Here is a 17,035-nt window from a genome sequence, read left to right as displayed (position 1 = left end):
GGAGCCGGAGCTGCTGCAAATCACACGGTACCCAGCAATGCAGTCTAGCGTGGGGAGGCAAGGACTTACCTCCACCAAACTTGGACTGAAGAGTCACTGGACTGTGGGAGTCACTTGGACAGAGCTGCTGAGTTCCAGGGACCACGCTCGTCGTGCTGAGAAGGGACCCAGAGGACCGGTGATGCAGTCTTTTGGTGCCTGCGGTTGCAGGGGGAAGATTCCGTCGACCCACAGGAGATTTCTTCAGAGCTTCTAGTGCAGAGAGGAGGCAGACTACCCCCACAGCATGCACCACCAGGAAAACAGTTGAGAAGGCCTCAGGATCAGCGATACAAGGTTGCAGTAGTCGTCTTTGCTACTTTGTTGCGGTTTTGCAGGCGTCCAGAGCAGTCAGCGGTCGATTCCTTGGCAGAAGGTGAAGAGAGAGATTGCTACTTAGGAAGGAGGATAGGCTAGCAACACAGGTAAGAGCCTATCAGAAGGGGTCTCTGATGTCACCTGCTGGCACTGGCCACTCAGAGCAGTCCAGTGTGCCAGCAGCACCTCTGTTTCCAACAGGCAGAGGTCTGGAGCACACTGGAGGAGCTCTGGGCACCTCCCAGGGGAGATGCAGGTCAGGGGAGTAGTCACTCCCCTTTCCTTTTTGTCCAGTTTCGCGCCAGAGCAGGGCTGGGGGATCCCTGAACCGGTGTAGACTGGCTTATGCAGAGATGGGCACCATCTGTGCCCATCAAAGAATTTCCAGAGGCTGGGGGAGGCTACTCCTCCCCAGCCCTGACACCTTTTTCCAAAGGGAGAGGGTGTAACACCCTCTCTCTGAGGAAGTCCTTTGTTCTGCCTTCCTGGGCCAAGCCTGGCTGGACTCCAGGATGGCAGAAACCTGTCTGAGGGGTTGGCAGCAGCAGCAGCTGCAGAGAAACCCCGGTAAAGGCAGTTTGGCAGTACCCAGGTTTGTGCTAGAGACTCGGGGGATCATGGAATTGTCTCCCCAATGCCAGAATGGCATTGGGGTGACAATTCCATGATCTTAGACATGTTACATGGCCATGTTCGGAGTTACCATTGTGACGCTATACATAGGTAGTGACCTATGTATAGTGCATGCGTTTAATGGTGTCCCCGCACTCACAAAGTCCGGGGAATTTGCCCTGAACAATGTGGGGGCACCTTGGCTAGTGCCAGGGTGCCCACCACTTAGTAACTTAGCACCCAACCTTTACCAGGTAAAGGTTAGACATATAGGTGACTTATAAGTTACTTAAGTGCAGTGGTAAATGGCTGTGAAATAACGTGGACGTTATTTCACTCAGGCTGCAGTGGCAGGCCTGTGTAGGAATTGTCAGAGCTCCCTATGGGTGGCAAAAGAAATGCTGCAGCCCATAGGGATCTCCTGGAACCCCAATACCCTGGGTACCTCAGTACCATATACTAGGGAATTATAAGGGTGTTCCAGTATGCCAATGTGAATTGGTGAAATTGGTCACTAGCCTGTTAGTGACAATTTGTAAAGAGAGAGCATAACCACTGGGGTTCTGGTTAGCAGAGCCTCAGTGAGACAGTTAGGCATCACACAGGGAACACATACATATAGGTAACAAACTTATGAGCACTGGGGTCCTGACTAGCAGGGTCCCAGTGACACATAACAAACATACTGAAAACATAGGGTTTTCACTATGAACACTGGGCCCTGGCTAGCAGGATCCCAGTGAGACAGCGAAAAACACCCCGACATACACTCACAAACAGGCCAAAAGTGGGGGTAACAAGGTTAGAAAGAGGCTACTTACTCACAGAAGTATTTTTGTAAATCGGTCTTGAGTTATTCTTTTGAGTGTGTGGTCTAATTTTTTGATACTGTGAGTACAACAACTGCTCAACAAAGCTACCACATAAATTAAAGCATTAGGTGGTCTACTGTTCACATCTGTAAACCAATGTGTGGTTGCCCGAACCCTCTACATAGTGTGCCTGGTTTTGCTCACTAAATAAAGGGCCAGCCTGCTACACCTCCTGACGGGCTTTATGCCATAATTGGAAAAGTTGTTATTAAAGTCACCTCTCAGCAGGATCTTGGAATTAGGAATTAGACATAGGGTGGTTTTCACATCTTGTAGACTAATTGTTAGTTTATTACTATCCCGGGCTTCTAAGAGAGGAATACAGACATTCACCAATTACATTTCAGAATTTGTAACAAATTTGACACAAACTGCCAAAATATTTTTAGACCCAAAAATTAATATGGTAGTTAGAAACATACGAGGTACATCTCAAATGTACTGATAAACCACCACTTGACTTACCCCACAGTCCTTTAGTTGGTGGAATACCCAACGATATATCATTTTGAATATGCAAATCTGATGATTTCCAGGTTTCCTGAAAGCAGATAATATCATACATGTTCAGAAAGTTATATAGTTTCATTATGTTTGTTTTCTTGCCTGTATCACACGACAATGTTCCAAGAATATATCTCCAGGAACTCTTTGGTTTCATTGGCATCATCACAGCCTGTACCAGGAATACCAGTGTTGATCCTCTGTTGCAATGGGCCTCTGGGCCCTTGGTAATGGAAAATGAACATGTTTGTTCATCTTGGTGCACCATATAGATATTGCCAAGCAGCTATTAGCCATATTGTTATTTTTTTGGGTCCTCTGAAAAAAGTCTTATTGGTCAGGATATTGTTTTGGAGAAGTGGGGTCCCTGGAGGAATGACCGCATACTTTCTTTAGGAAGTGCAGATATTTCCTGTCCTCTACCGTTTTTATAGCTATATCCCAATCTGATAATATCTCTACTTTTCCAAGTGTTCTTTCATATAGATGATGGTTGGACCAAATTGTACGTGTGCTTTCCCTTTGAGAGTTGCTGTTAGACACAAAATGAATAGGCAGAAGGTCACTTGACTTAAGATGTTCCAAATCAGAGAAACAATGCAAGACCCTGAGTATGTTTTTGGGATTTAAGATAGCAAGTGGGCCTTCAAAGTTAAAGCATGAACATAATGTACCAATACAGGATTTATTGAACAATGTAACCAGGAGCCACCTTAGAGGTGCCACCTGCAAAAGCTAACTTTGACATGGTTGCTGGCTGGTCACAACCAGCATGCCACCACCAGACAATATTCTAGAATCCTGGGGTGACAGCCTGTGCTCTCTGGGTCCAGAGAACAAAGCCACAAAGCCCTTCCTGAGCTGAGGTGTTACACCCTCTCCCCCAGGAATCTGCATAGACTTGTCTAAGAGCTTCAAAGGGCTTACCACCCTTGAAACAGAACCCCCAGCCCTGCTGCTAGCAGTAGGTGGCCGCCCCCGTTGCACCCCCCACTTTTGGCAGGGGCAATGGTGGGAAAATGCACAACAGACAGGAGGAGTGACCGCCCCCCGCTTGCACCACCCCTAAGTTGTTGCATGCAAGGTGACCCCTCCATTTCATTTTCTTTTATCTTGCTTGGTAGGAAAATAGCTTATCAGGAATAGAGAAGTGACCTCTGCCCAGAGGATTTGGTCACATAGTGGGCGTAGTCACCCTAAGGTAGATGACCCATTGGTCACTACTATGTACTCCCCTAAATGTCCATAACATGCAATATTTAGTGGGCACCCCTAGACCTGCAGATCAGATTCCAAGAACACAAGAAGACCAGCAATAAAGAAGGACCAAGGCTCGAGAACTGCATTCCTGCTGCACAAAGAAAAAGGTGCCAAACCCTGCCTGCTGCACCCTGGACTCGACATTCGCAGCTGACGGGTTGCTCAGATATCGGACGGACTCTATAAATCCTCAGAAGACCTCCACTCTTCTGAAAATTGCAGATCTCCCTCCAGACTGAAGGCATCACTCTTTTGCAACAAAGACAGTGAAGTCCAGTTCACTGACCAGCCGCTTGCCAACGGAACCAGACGCCGCAGCTGGACCAAATTTCATCTGATGGACCCAGAGGACAAACCCAGATAATTTTCCAAGTTTGGTGGCACTGCACCCTCCAGAGGCTGAACCATGCAATAGCCCGGGGTTGCTCAACGTTCGACACCAAGAAAAGAAGTCCACACCGAACTCCAAAAGGACCAAGATTAAGCCCCAGTTGAGGGACTTCAGAAACCACAACAACCATCCTCCAGAGTGGCCATGCTGACCTGCAAGCGACCCTCAAATTGAACCCCCTCCTTCTTCCAAGGGCACCTTTGCGCACAGCTCTTGGCTCATCTGCTCGCTTTGCCCCGACCTCCCTGGGCCAGGGGACGGAGAACCAGCAGTGCTCTAAGGGTCTCCCACCCCTTGCAATCTGTACCGTCCAAGGGGATCCACTGGACTCACCTCAAAGTTACCTTTGCATTGCTTTTCCAAGTGGTCCTCTGCAGTGATCCTGCACCAGCTACAAGGACTTTTCAGCAGCTCTTCCTGACAAAACCGAGACCCACCAGAACACATCTGGCTGGCCCACAGGACTTCTCAATGACCTCGACCTAGGAACAAAAGGAGACATTGGTAAACTAATTGCCTGATTTTATATAAATTTTTAAAGTTTTCTCCATTGATTCCTATGGTGTCTAAGCAAAAAAGACAATTTCTGCTAAACTTTGAAAATCATAACTTAAAAAGATTTACCCGATTTTGATGATCTTGGTCTTAACCCCTTCGCAGCAAAGGACGTAACGGTTGCGTCCTTGGACGGGCTCATAGCGCTCCCCCATGAGCCTTGCCCTCACACCCCCAGGGCAAGGATAAAAGAGGAATAGCTTCCCCTTCCACCCCCCCCACAGTGACATCTGATGACATTACTGCACGATTGCGCGCTGATCTCATCAGAGGTCTACCCCACTGCGCTGGAAGCTGAGGGATCGGAAGAGAAATGCAAAAGCATTTCTCTTCCGATCATGTGGAGGGGGCGAGAGAGGCATCAAAGGAAAGGAAAGGCCTTCCCTTTTCTTTGATGTCTCTGTCAGCATTTCTGCTGCCCAATCATGAATCCGGCAGCAGAAATGCCCGCTAGACACCAGGGACTTTTTTTGTTGTTATTTAAGCATAAGGGGAGCGGCTCCTTGGGCAAGGGTCGCTACCCAAAGGGGAAAATTATTTCAAGGCCATTTCTGCCCCACCGGGGGGGGAGGACGGCCTATTCTAATTAGGCTGATGTGCCACCGGGGAGGAAGAAACCTCTAGGCACCAGGGAGTTTTTTTTTGTTTTTGTTTTATTTTTTTAGATGTTGGGAGTGAGCCCTTAGGCAAGGGATGCTCCCCTGGGGGCAAAATTATCTTTAGGCCATTTCTGTTCCCTTGGGGGCAGATCGCCCTATTTTTATTAGGCCATTCTGCACCCAAGGGAGGGAGAAACCACTAGTCACAAGGAATTTATTTTTTTTAGATAAGGGGAGCAACCCCTTACGCAAGGGTCGCTCCCCTGGCAGGGGCAAATTTATTTTAGGCCATTTCTGCCCCTCTTGGGGGCAGATCGGCCAATTTTAATTAGGCTGATCTGCCCCCAAGGGAGGCATAAACCGATTTGTTTTTTTTGTTAACAGAACGGGAGCGACCCCTTAGGTAAGGGTCACTCCCCTGGGGGGCAATTTTATTTTAGGCCATTCCTGCCCCCAAGGAGGGCAGAGCCCACTACACACCGGGGATTCTTATTATTTTGCCTTGGGGACAGATCAGCCTATTTTTATTAGACGAATCTGCCCCCAAGGGGGGCAGAAACCATTAAGACACCAAGGATTTTTTTAGGTCATTTTCACGGGTTGCTCCCCTGGGTGGTGATGGGGAGGCAAAATTATTTTAGGCCATTAGGCTGATCTGCCACAAGGGGGGCAGAAATCACTAGGTACCAGGGATTTTTTTTTTTTTTTTTTTTTACAGATGGGGAGCGACCCCTTAGGCAAGGGTTACTCTCCTGCAGGGCAATTTGATTTTAGGCCATTCCTGCCCCCAAGGAGGGCAGAGCCTACTACACACCGGGGATTCTTATTATTTTGCGTCAATTTCACGCAAGGGGAGCGACCCCTTTGGCAAGGGTTGTTCCCCTGGGGGTCAAATTTATTTTCGGCGATTTCTGCCTATGTTTTTTAGGCCGGAGCCAACTAGACACCAGGGATTTTTTTTTTTTTTGTGTCAATTTCACGCAAGGAGAGCAACCCCTTAGGCAAGAGTCGCTCCCCTGGGGGGTGGGAGGGAGGAGAGGGGGTAGCAAATTTATTTTGGGCCATTTCTTCCCCCTTGGGGGCAGATCAGCCTATTTCTATTAGGCTGATCTGCTCTTGGGAGGGGGCAGAGACCACTTAGGCACCAGGGATTGGTGTGTTTGTGTGTGTGTGTGTTTTGTTAGCGGGCAGCCCCTTGGGCAAGGGTCGGCCCCATGGAGGCACATTACTGTTGCCCATATCTGCCCCCCTTGGGGGCAGATCGACCTATTTCTGGAAGGCCAGGACAGAAAGCCCACGAGAGACCAGGAAAGATTTATTTTTCAGAAAACAGGGTGGGGGTATGGCCATACTCCCACCAAAATAAATAGAGCCAAAGTTGTTCTGCCCACTGGTGGGCAAATGGGGCAAATACCCCCTAACCACTCCCCGGGGGGGCCTACTAGATGGCAGGAAATTTAAAAAAAAGAAAATTAGGGGGGTGGTGGCTACCAACCAGTATGGGCATGGTTATGCCCCCACCCCAACTGAAGGGGGTAACAGTCTTTCAGCTCTCCCTCCGCACACTAAAACATCTTATCCCAACGGCAAGCAAGAGGAAATCTGATTATGTTGGGTTCTGTTTTTACATTTGGGCCATGAGAGCTTGTCTAACTCCCAAAATCGTCCCACTTGGAATGGTGAGGGCTGCACTTTTTGGACTTTGGGAAGCTGCCATCTAGAAAAATCTAGAGACCTAAACACATGTGAAAACTAAACATCTGGGTGAGTCGTGGGTGGTGTGCTTCCCATGCAACCCCCCCCACCATTTTCTTACCCACAATGCCCTGCAAACCTCCAACTTTGCTGGAAATCACACATTTTCCCCACATTTATGTGACGGAACCTTTTGGAATCTGCAGGAATCCACTAAAGTCCTACCACCCAGCATTGTCTTATCTATACCTATAAAAATTCTACTGCACTTGTCAGCCTAAAAATGTTTTTTATCAAACTGCCCTTTTGGACCCGCTTTGGTTCCCCCTCAATTTCGACATGTTTTTGGCTCTTCACTGTCAGAGGCACTTGGCCCACCTACACAAGTGAGGTATAATTTTTACCTAATAGAGATAGGCTGATCTGCCCCCAAGGGGAGCAGAAATGGCCTAAAATAAATTTTCCCCTAAGGGGTCGCTCCCCTTGCATGAAATTGGCACAAAAAAAAAATCCATGGTGTCTAGTGGTTTCTGTCCTCCTTGGGGGCAGATCGGGCTAATAAAAATAGGCCGATCTGCCCCCCTGGGGGCAGAAATGGCCTAAAATATATTTGCCCCCCAGAGGAACAACCCTTGCCTAAGGGGTCGCCCCCCCTTGACTGAAATTTACACCAAAAAATAAATCCCTGGTGTCTAGTGGTTTATTGGCCTAACAAAAATAGGCTGATCTGCCCCCTAGGGGGCAGAAATGGCCTAAAGACAATTTGCCCCCCAGGGGAGGGACCCTCGCCTAAGGGGTCACTTCCCATATATAAAAAAAAAATACACATAAAAAAATTATATCCCTGGTGTCTAGTGGTTTCTGCCCACCCTGGGGGCAGATCGGCCTAATTATAATACGCCGATCTGCCACCACGGGGGCAGAAATGGGCTAAAAATAAATTGCCCCCCTGGGGAGTGACCCCTGCCCAAGGGGCCGCTCCCATTATGCCATAAACAAAAAAAACAAAAAAATCCCTGGTGTCTAGTGGACATTTCTTGATGCGATCGGGCAGCAGAAATGCTGAGAGAGACATGAAAGTAGAGGAAAGGGCTTTCCTCTCATTTCATGCCTCTCTCGCCCCTCCACGTGATCGGAGGAGAAATGCTTTTGCATTTCTCCTCCGATCCGCACTGGAAGCTGAGCTTCCAGCGCAGTGGGGGCAGCCTCTGATGAGGTCAGCGCACGATCGCACGCTGACGTCATCATACACCACAGGTGGGTCAGTGGTGGAAGAGGAAGCGATTCCCCTTCTACCCCTTCCCAGGGGAAGGGGGTGCCAGGCCCCCGGGGGGAGTGCTAGCACTTCTCCGTGGGCCCCTGCCTGGACATAACCGTTACGTCCATGGCACCTGAGGGGTTAACTATCAGACACTCTGGACTTGATTCTTGGGAAAAGAAGCAGAAAAATCTGCGCTCACAAGATTCCAAGCATTGTGTTCCAGGAGGGCAGAAACCTCTCTGGGAGGTGGTAGCAGCTTTGACTGCCTTGAAACCCTCAGAAGGCTGAAATGTCAATACTGGGGGTCCTCTAAGGCGCCCCCAGAGTGCATGGAATCATACAACCAATGCTTCCAAAAGCCTAGCTGTATGATTCCAACATGTTTGACACCAAACATGCCTATGTTTGGAGTTACTGTTATGTAGCTGGACATAAGTAGTGACCTACGTCCAGTACACACATAAAATGGCATCCCCGCACTCATGAAGTCCGGGAAAATGGTCATGGAGGTCATAGGGGCACCTCTGCTAGTGCAGGGCTGCCCTCACATACAGGTACTTTGCACCCTGCCCTCTGAGCTAGAAAGGCCTGCCATAGGGTGACTTATAAGTGACCAGGTGTAGTGAAAAATGGCAGTGCTTTCACCTTTTCACGCAGGCTGCAATGGCAGTCCAGCAGAATCCTTTGCTGGGCTCCCAATGGGTGGCAAAATACATGCTGCAGCCCATAGGGATCCCCTGGAACACCAATGCCCCGGGTACTTAGGTACCATATATTGTAGGGACCTATAATGGGGCACCGGTATGACAATTGTGAGTGAAATACAGAGTTTTGGGAGAAAGCAAAAAAACTGGGGTGCTGGTTAGCAGAATCCCAGTGAACACAGTTAAGCACACTGACATCAGAAAGAAAAACGGGGTAACCATGCCAAGAAAGAGGGTACTTTCCTACAATCCACTTAAAGCCTGCTTCAGTGCGCATGCAATATGTACCTTAATTGTCACCAAGTTGTTGTTCCTTCTACATAGCAGCAGAGCTCACACAATCAGGGCATCTGATAACCCATGCTTAGAAAGGTGTGTGGCTGCAACAACCTCAGTGCCGTCACTTTTGAGGAGCGGTGTCACGCACCCCAGAGGAGGCGGCACTGTGATCAGTAAGTTCAGAAACATCAAATGCTGGTGATTTATGCATTGAAGGGGCAGGGCTGGCACCATCCAACCCACATTCCTATCTAAACAGAGGAAAGGAAGAAGAGATGAAGGCATGGTGGCTGGGGTTTACTGCAGCTTGGAGACAACAGTTGACATTGTGGTTGTATAGCACCCAGCTGCCATTTCTATGGCCTCATGGTGCAGTCACCATATAGTGTTCATTCAAATATTGTCTGGGCTATGTCATGGCTTCGTGCGTCTTTCATGTGGTGCCTTTTAACATCCGCTCGGCTGCAGTCTAGCGAATGGCGCTTCATCCACCGAAATCCTGCTTCAATTCAGATGGAGTATGTGCCTTAATTGTCCATGGGTTGCCATTGCTTGTAACTAACAGAAGAGCTCACAAGATCAGGGCTTCTAAATCCAGTGCTCAGAAAGGCATGTGGTTGTAAAACACGAGGTGCTGTCATTTTTCAGAAACAGTGCCACACACGCCAGAGGAGTGGGCACACTTGAAAACCAAGGATTGCCATGGACGAAACTCTCTGGCTTTGTCAATCGGGTGGGGGTGGATGATATTTTTAAAAAAGCTATGAAGCACCTAGCGCTGGCTGCTTTGTGACACTTTTTCAGTCCACATTGAAAAGACGGGGTGGGAGGGAGGGAGAGAAGAACGAGAACGGAATGAGATGAAACAGGGAGGGACGGGTGGGTAATATGACGTGGCCAATGTCAACCGTGTAATAGCTCAGAAATAGTACCTGAATTCCAGCGTAAGCAGTAGCTGGCCAGCGGAGGGTCACTAATCAAAAGCTGAATGAATGAATAAGCTTTATTGCGTGATTACTTAAAATCATTGCATACACACGTTTTTAAAAGAGTGTAAATATTATAAACAATCAAAAAATACATTTTGCTATATATAAAACACTATAAGAATAAAATTCGCAGAGCACATTGAGAGAGTATACAGACACAGAGAGATTTTCTCATTATAAATTACCATTTAACTCTGTGTAAGCAATTAGAAATGTCCTCTCACATTATAACAAAATCAACTAACTCCTTGGAGATATCTACCTCTGCAAGCCCATGTGAGAAAAATGATGCATTATCAAGCACTACCATAAAAAACCTACAATGAATAAAGGAGGGAAAGTGCCAGTGCATAAACAATACATTTCCTCGTTCAAATTGTCCGCCTAGGATAGGCCAGTAAAGTCCATGAATAATACATACTATCTTTCAGATCTTTCTCTTAAAATAAAGAAGGTATAGTTTCTTACCTGTAACTCCAGTTCTCTCGTAAGGGTATTTCCATGATAGTCATGAGTGTAGAATAATTCCCCGCCCGCTTGCGGGAACCCCAGAGCACTTTTTCCAATATCACTTCTTAAGTGTCCCTGTTCGTCTTACTTCAGAAAGGCCTGCCAAGACACTTAAAAATGTTCCCATGCAGCCTATAGGAAGGGCTATAGTGTTCAAGCTTCTTAATTCAGATTGTCCTTGAAGTAAAAACATTAAAATGTTTGACAAATAAAAGCCATTTTTCAGACAAACTACTTCCAAAAACTTCTTTATTTCACAAAAAACCTTTAAGAAGGAGTGCAGAGCAGTGTAGCCCATAGGATGCCATTAATAATGAAGAAAAAGGATACTGTGCCTTTAAGAACAGCCAGCCCTCCAGTATCCCATCATGCTTATAGAGAGGCTGTTACCTCAGTTCTTTTTGCAGGTAGGTATTGGTTGACAATAGGGATAAACGTAATAAAGACATCTAACTGCTCCCCCGGGGAGGTGGAAGGGTTGCTTATGACTATCATGAAAATACCCGGAGTTACAGGTAAGAAACTATACCTTCTCTCGTAGGGGATTTTCATGTATAGTCTTAAGTGTAGAATAGAATACCAAGCCCATCCCAGAACCTGCAGGGGAGCAGATAAAGTAATCTGTGAATATGTTCTCCAGCAAAAAGGTTTCTAAGAGAAGCCTGGCCAACTTGGGCATCTGCCCTAACATCAGAATCTAGGCAATAATATCTAGTAAAGGTGTGAACCGATCTCCAAGTCGCAGCTTTACAAATTTCTGCTAATGGAACATTACGCAATAGCGCAGTGGTAGCCGCTTTGCCTCTGGTAGAATGGGCTTTAGGTTTACCCTGTAAGGATTTCTTAGCTGGTTGATACCCAATAAAATACAGGAGACTATCCATCTCGCTATTGATTGCTTGGAGGTGTCTAAGCCAGTACGTACAGATTCGTAATTAACAAACAGTTGTGGAGTTCTCCATAAAGGATTGGTCTTATCTAGGTAAAATTTTCAGACTCTCTTAATATCTAGAGAATGGAGAGCCCTCTCAGCTGGGGTGGAAAGGTTTGGAAAGAACGTGGGTAAGGAAATCAACTGATTAATGTGGAAGTCAGATATGACCTTAGGTAGAAATTTTGGATGTGTCCATAGGACTACTTTGGAAGAATTAAATATTGAGTAGGGATCGTGTGCACATAGGGCCTGGATTTCGCTGAAGTGATCGCTACTAGAAAGGCTGTCTTCCAAGTGAGGTGTTGGAGGGATGCCTTGTGTATGGGTTCAAATGGGTGTTGCATTAGACGTGAAAGGACCACATTAAGTTCCCACGGTGGTGAAGGGCATCTAATTGGAGAAAAGACCTTCTTTAACCCCTCTAAAAAATCTTTTATTACTGGAATTCTGAAGAAAGAGGTTTGGGAAGGAGTCCTTCTATAAGCAGTTAATGCTGCCAAATGGACTCTTATGGAAGAAAGCTGCAGGCCCGACCGTGCCAATTGTAACAAGTAAGGGAGAAGGACATCGTCTTTGCAAGATGTAGGATCTATCCCTTTAGAGGAACACCAGATGCAGAATCTTTTCCACTTGAAGGAGTACGCCGAACAAGTAGACGGGCTCTTTGCCTCCTTTAAAATGTCCATATACTCCTGTGGCAGGTTTAGGTGACCATACTGGACTATCTAAGGAGCCATGCCGCCAAATTCAATGATGAGAGATTGGGATGCCTCATTTGTCCACCGAACTTCGTCAGGAGGTCCGGTCTGCAGGGTAGCCTGAGATGGGGCTGGATTGATCTCTGAAGGAGATCCGGGAACCACCACTGTCTCGGCCACTCTGGTGCAATGAGGATTATTGTGGCTGATGTCATCGACAGTTTGAGGAGGACTGATGGGATCAGCGGAATCGGTGGAAAGGCATACAGAAATTTGTTGGACCAATCTATCCACAGAGCATTGCCCAGCGATTCTGGGTGGTAAAACCTGGCGATGAAGTCGCAGCATTTCCTGTTTTCTTCTGCGGCGAATAGGTCGATAGAAGGCTTGTCCCACAAACGGAAAATGTCTTGAGTGACGTCTTCGTTGAGCACCCACTCATGGTTCTCTTCTAGAAATCTGCTGAGGGCATCGGCTTGCAAGTTCTGAACCCCTGGAAGATGGGTTGCCACTATGATCAATTTCCTGGCTAGGAGCCAGTGCCAGACTGTCTAGGATTCCTGAGACAGGATTCTGGATCTGGTGCCCCCCTGTTTGTTCAGATAGAACATAGTGGTGGTATTGTCCGTCTGTACCAGCAAGTTATCGGCTGTGATAGAGGGTAGGAACGCCTTGAGAGCTAGGTGTAGCGCTCGTAGCTCTAGGAGATTGATTTGGTATAATGATTCCTTCTGTGTCCATCGACCTTGTATTTGAAGGTGATCCATATGAGCTCCCCAGCTGAGGAGAGAGGCGTCTGTCACAATAGTCTGCGTTGGAGGCTGCGCCCGGAATAGCATCCCCTTTAGGAGATTGGTTGGAGAGCACCACTATAGGAGGCTGGCCTAGCTTGTAGTGGTTATCAAGGGGTACTTACACTCTGTACCAGGTCCAGTTATCCCTTATTAGTGTAGAAGAGGTGTTTCTAGCAGCTTAGGCTGATAGAAGGTAGCTATAGCAGAGCAGCTTAGGCTGAACTAGGAGACATACAAAGCTCTTACTATACCACTGGTGTCATAAGCACAATACCATAAGAAAACACAATACACAGATATACTAAAAATAAAGGTACTTTATTTTTATGACAATATGCCAAAAGTATCTCAGTGAGTACCCTCAGTATGAGGATGCCAAATATACACAAGATATATGTACACAATACCAAAAATATGCAGTAATAGCAAAAGGAAGTAATGCAAGCAGTGTAAAGTTACAATAGATTGCAATAGGAGCACATAGGTATAGGGGCAACACAAACCATATACTCCAAAAGTGGAATGCGTACCACGAGTGGACCCCAAACCTATGTGAGCTTGTAAAGGGTCGCTGGGACTGTAAGAAAACAGTGAGGGTTAGAAAAATAGCCCACCCCAAGACCCTGAAAGGTAGGCATAAAGTGCACCTACAACCCCCAGAGAGCACAGAAGTCGTGATAGGGGGATTCTGCAAGGAAAACCAACACCAGCAAAGCAACAACAGTGGATTTATGGACCTGAGCACCTGTGAAACAAGGGGACCAAGTCCAAGAGTCGCGACAGTGTCGAGAGTGGGCAGATGCCCAGGAAATGCCAACTGATGGTGCAAAGGAGCTGCCACCGGATGGAAGAAGCTTGGTGTTTTGCAAGAACGAAGAGGACTAGGAACTTCCCCTTTGGAGGATGGATGTCCCACGTCGTGAGAAAGCTTGTAGAGGTGCTCCCACGCAGAAAGACCGCAAACAAGCCTTGCTAGCTGCAAGGGTCGCGGTTAGGGTTTTTGTATGCTGCTGTGGCCCAGGAGGGACCAGGATGTCGACCCTTGGATGAGGAGACAGAGGGGGTGCCCAGCAAGTCAGGGAGCCCTCACAGAAGCAGGCGGCACCCGCAGAAGTACCGGAATAGGCACTTGGAAGAGGAGTGAACTGGAGTCCACCCAAAGTCAGAAAAGGGAGTCCCACAACGCCGGACGACAACTCAGAAGGTTGTGCACTGCAGGTTAGAGTGTCGGGGACCCAGGCTCAGCTGTGCACGAAGGAAATCCTGGAAGAGTGGACAGGAGCCGGAGCAGCTGCAAATCATGCGGTACCCAGCAATGCAGTCTAGCGTGGGGAGGCAAGGACTTACCTCCACCAAACTTGGACTGAAGAGTCACTGGACTGTGGGAGTCACTTGGACAGAGTTGCTGAGTTCCAGGGACCACGCTCGTCGTGCTGAGAGGGGACCCAGAGGACCGGTGATGTAGTCTTTTGTTGCCTGCGGTTGCAGGGGGAAGATTCCGTCGACCCATGGGAGATTTCTTCAGAGCTCTTGGTGCAAGAAGGAGGCAGGCTACCCCCAGAGCATGCACCACCAGGAAACAGGCGAGAAAGCCAGCAGGATGAAGCGATACAAGGTTGCAGTAGTCGTCTTTGCTACTTTGTTGTGGTTTTGCAGGCGTCCTGAGCAGTCAGCGGTCGATCCTTTGGCAGAAAGTGAAGAGAGAGATGCAGAGGAACTCTGGTGAGCTCTTGCATTCGGTATCTGAAGAATTCCCCAAAGCAGAGACCCTAAATAGCCAGAAAAGGAGGTTTGGCTACCTAAGAAGGAGGATAGGCTAGTAACACAGGTAAGAGCCTATCAGAAGGAGACTCTGACGTCACCTGCTGGCCCTGGCCACTCAGAGCAGTCCAGTGTGCCAGCACACCTCTGAATCCAAGATGGGAGAGGTCTGTGGCACGCTGGAGGAGCTCTAGGCACCTCCCCTGGGAGGTTCAGGTCAAGGGAGTGGTCACTCCCCTTTCCTTTGTCCAGTTTCACGCCAGAGCAGGGCTGGGGGATCCCTGAACCTGTGTAGACTGGCTTATGCAGAGATGGGCACCATCTGTGCCCATCAAAGCATTTCCAGAGGCTGGGGGAGGCTGCTCCTCCCCAGCCCTGACACCTTTTTCCAAAGGGAGAGGGTCTAACACCCTCTCTCTGAGGAAGTCCTTTGTTCCTTTGTTCTGCCTTCCTGGACCAGGCCTGGCTGGACCCCAGGAGGGCAGAAACCTGTCGGAGGGGTTGGCAGCAGCAGCAGCTGCAGTGAAACCCCCGGAAAGGCAGTTTGGCAGTACCCGGGTCTGTGCTAGAGACTCGGGGATCATGGAATTGTCTCCCCAATGCCAGAATGGCATTGGGGTGACAATTCCATGACCTTAGACATGTTACATGGCCATGTTCGGAGTTACCATTGTGATGCTATACATAGGTAGTGACCTATGTATACTGCACGCGTGAAATGGTGTCCCCGCACTCACAAAGTCCGGGGAATTTGCCCTGAACGATGTGGGGACACCTTGGCTTGTGTCAGGGTGCCCACACACTAAGTAACTTTGCACCCAACCTTCACCAGGTGCAGGTTAGACATATAGGTGACTTATAAGTTACCTAAGTGCAGCGGTAAATGGCTGTGAAACAACGTGGACGTTATTTCACTCAGGCTGCAGTGGCAGGCCTGTGTAAGAATTGTCAGAGCTCCCTATGGGTGGCAAAAGAAATGCCGCAGCCCATAGGTGTAGGAGGCTGGACTGGCTTGTAGTGAGTACCAAGGGGTACTTGCACCTTGCACCAGGCCCAGTTATCCCTTATTAGTGTATAGGGTGTCTAGCAGCTTAGGCTGATAGATAATGGTAGCTTAGCAGAGCAGCTTAGGCTGAACTAGGAGACGTGTGAAGCTACTACAGTACCACTTAGTGTCATATGCACAATATCATAAGAAAACACAATACACAGTTATACTAAAAATAAAGGTACTTTATTTTTATGACAATATGCCAAAGTATCTTAGAGTGTACCCTCAGTGAGAGGATAGGAAATATACACAAGATATATATACACCATAGCAAAAATATGCAGTATAGTCTTAGAAAACAGTGCAAACAATGTATAGTTACAATAGGATGCAATGGGGAAACATAGGGATAGGGGCAACACAAACCATATACTCCAAAAGTGGAATGCGAACCACGAATGGACCCAAAACCTATGTGACCTTGTAGAGGGTCGCTGGGACTATTAGAAAATAGTGAGAGTTAGAAAAATAACCCTCCCCAAGACCCTGAAAAGTGAGTGCAAAGTGCACTAAAGTTCCCCTAAGGACAAAATAGTCGTGTTAGAGGAATAATGCAGGAAAGACACAAACCAGCAATGCAACAACTGTGGATTTCCAATCTAGGATACCTGTGGAACAAGGGGACCAAGTCCAAAAGTCACAAGCAAGTCGGAGATGGGCAGATGCCCAGGAAATGCCAGCTGCGGGTGCAAAGAAGCTTCGACTGGACAGAAGAAGCTGAGGTTTCTGCAGGAACGAAAAGGGCTAGAGACTTCCCCTTTGGTGGAAGGATACCTCTCGCCTTGGAGAGTCGTGCAAAAGTGTTTTCCCGCCGAAAGGACGCCAACAAGCCTTGCTAGGCGCAAATCGTGCGTTTGGCGTTTTTGGACGCTGCTGGGGCCCAGGAGGGACCAGGAGGTTGCAAATTGGACCTGAAGAGAGAGGGGACGTCGAGCAAGACAAAGAGCCCTCACTGAAGCAGGTAGCACCCAGAGAAGTGCCAGAAACAGGCACTACGAGTATGCGTGAAACGGTGCTCGCCGAAGTTGCACAAAGGAGTCCCACGTCGCCGGAGACCAACTTAGAAAGTCGTGCAATGCAGGTTAGAGTGCCGTGGACCCAGGCTTGGCTGTGCACAAAGGATTTCCGCCAGAAGAGCACAGGGGCCGGAGTAGCTGCAAAATCGCGGTTCCCAGCAATGCAGCCCAGCGAGGTGAGGCAAGGACTTAC

The sequence above is a fragment of the Pleurodeles waltl genome, chromosome 3_1 (genome assembly GCF_031143425.1).
Source record: "Pleurodeles waltl isolate 20211129_DDA chromosome 3_1, aPleWal1.hap1.20221129, whole genome shotgun sequence".
NCBI classification, from domain to species: Eukaryota; Metazoa; Chordata; class Amphibia; order Caudata; family Salamandridae; genus Pleurodeles; species Pleurodeles waltl.
The sequence above is the reverse complement of the archived record's forward strand: the minus strand, read 5'-3'. Positions refer to the sequence as shown.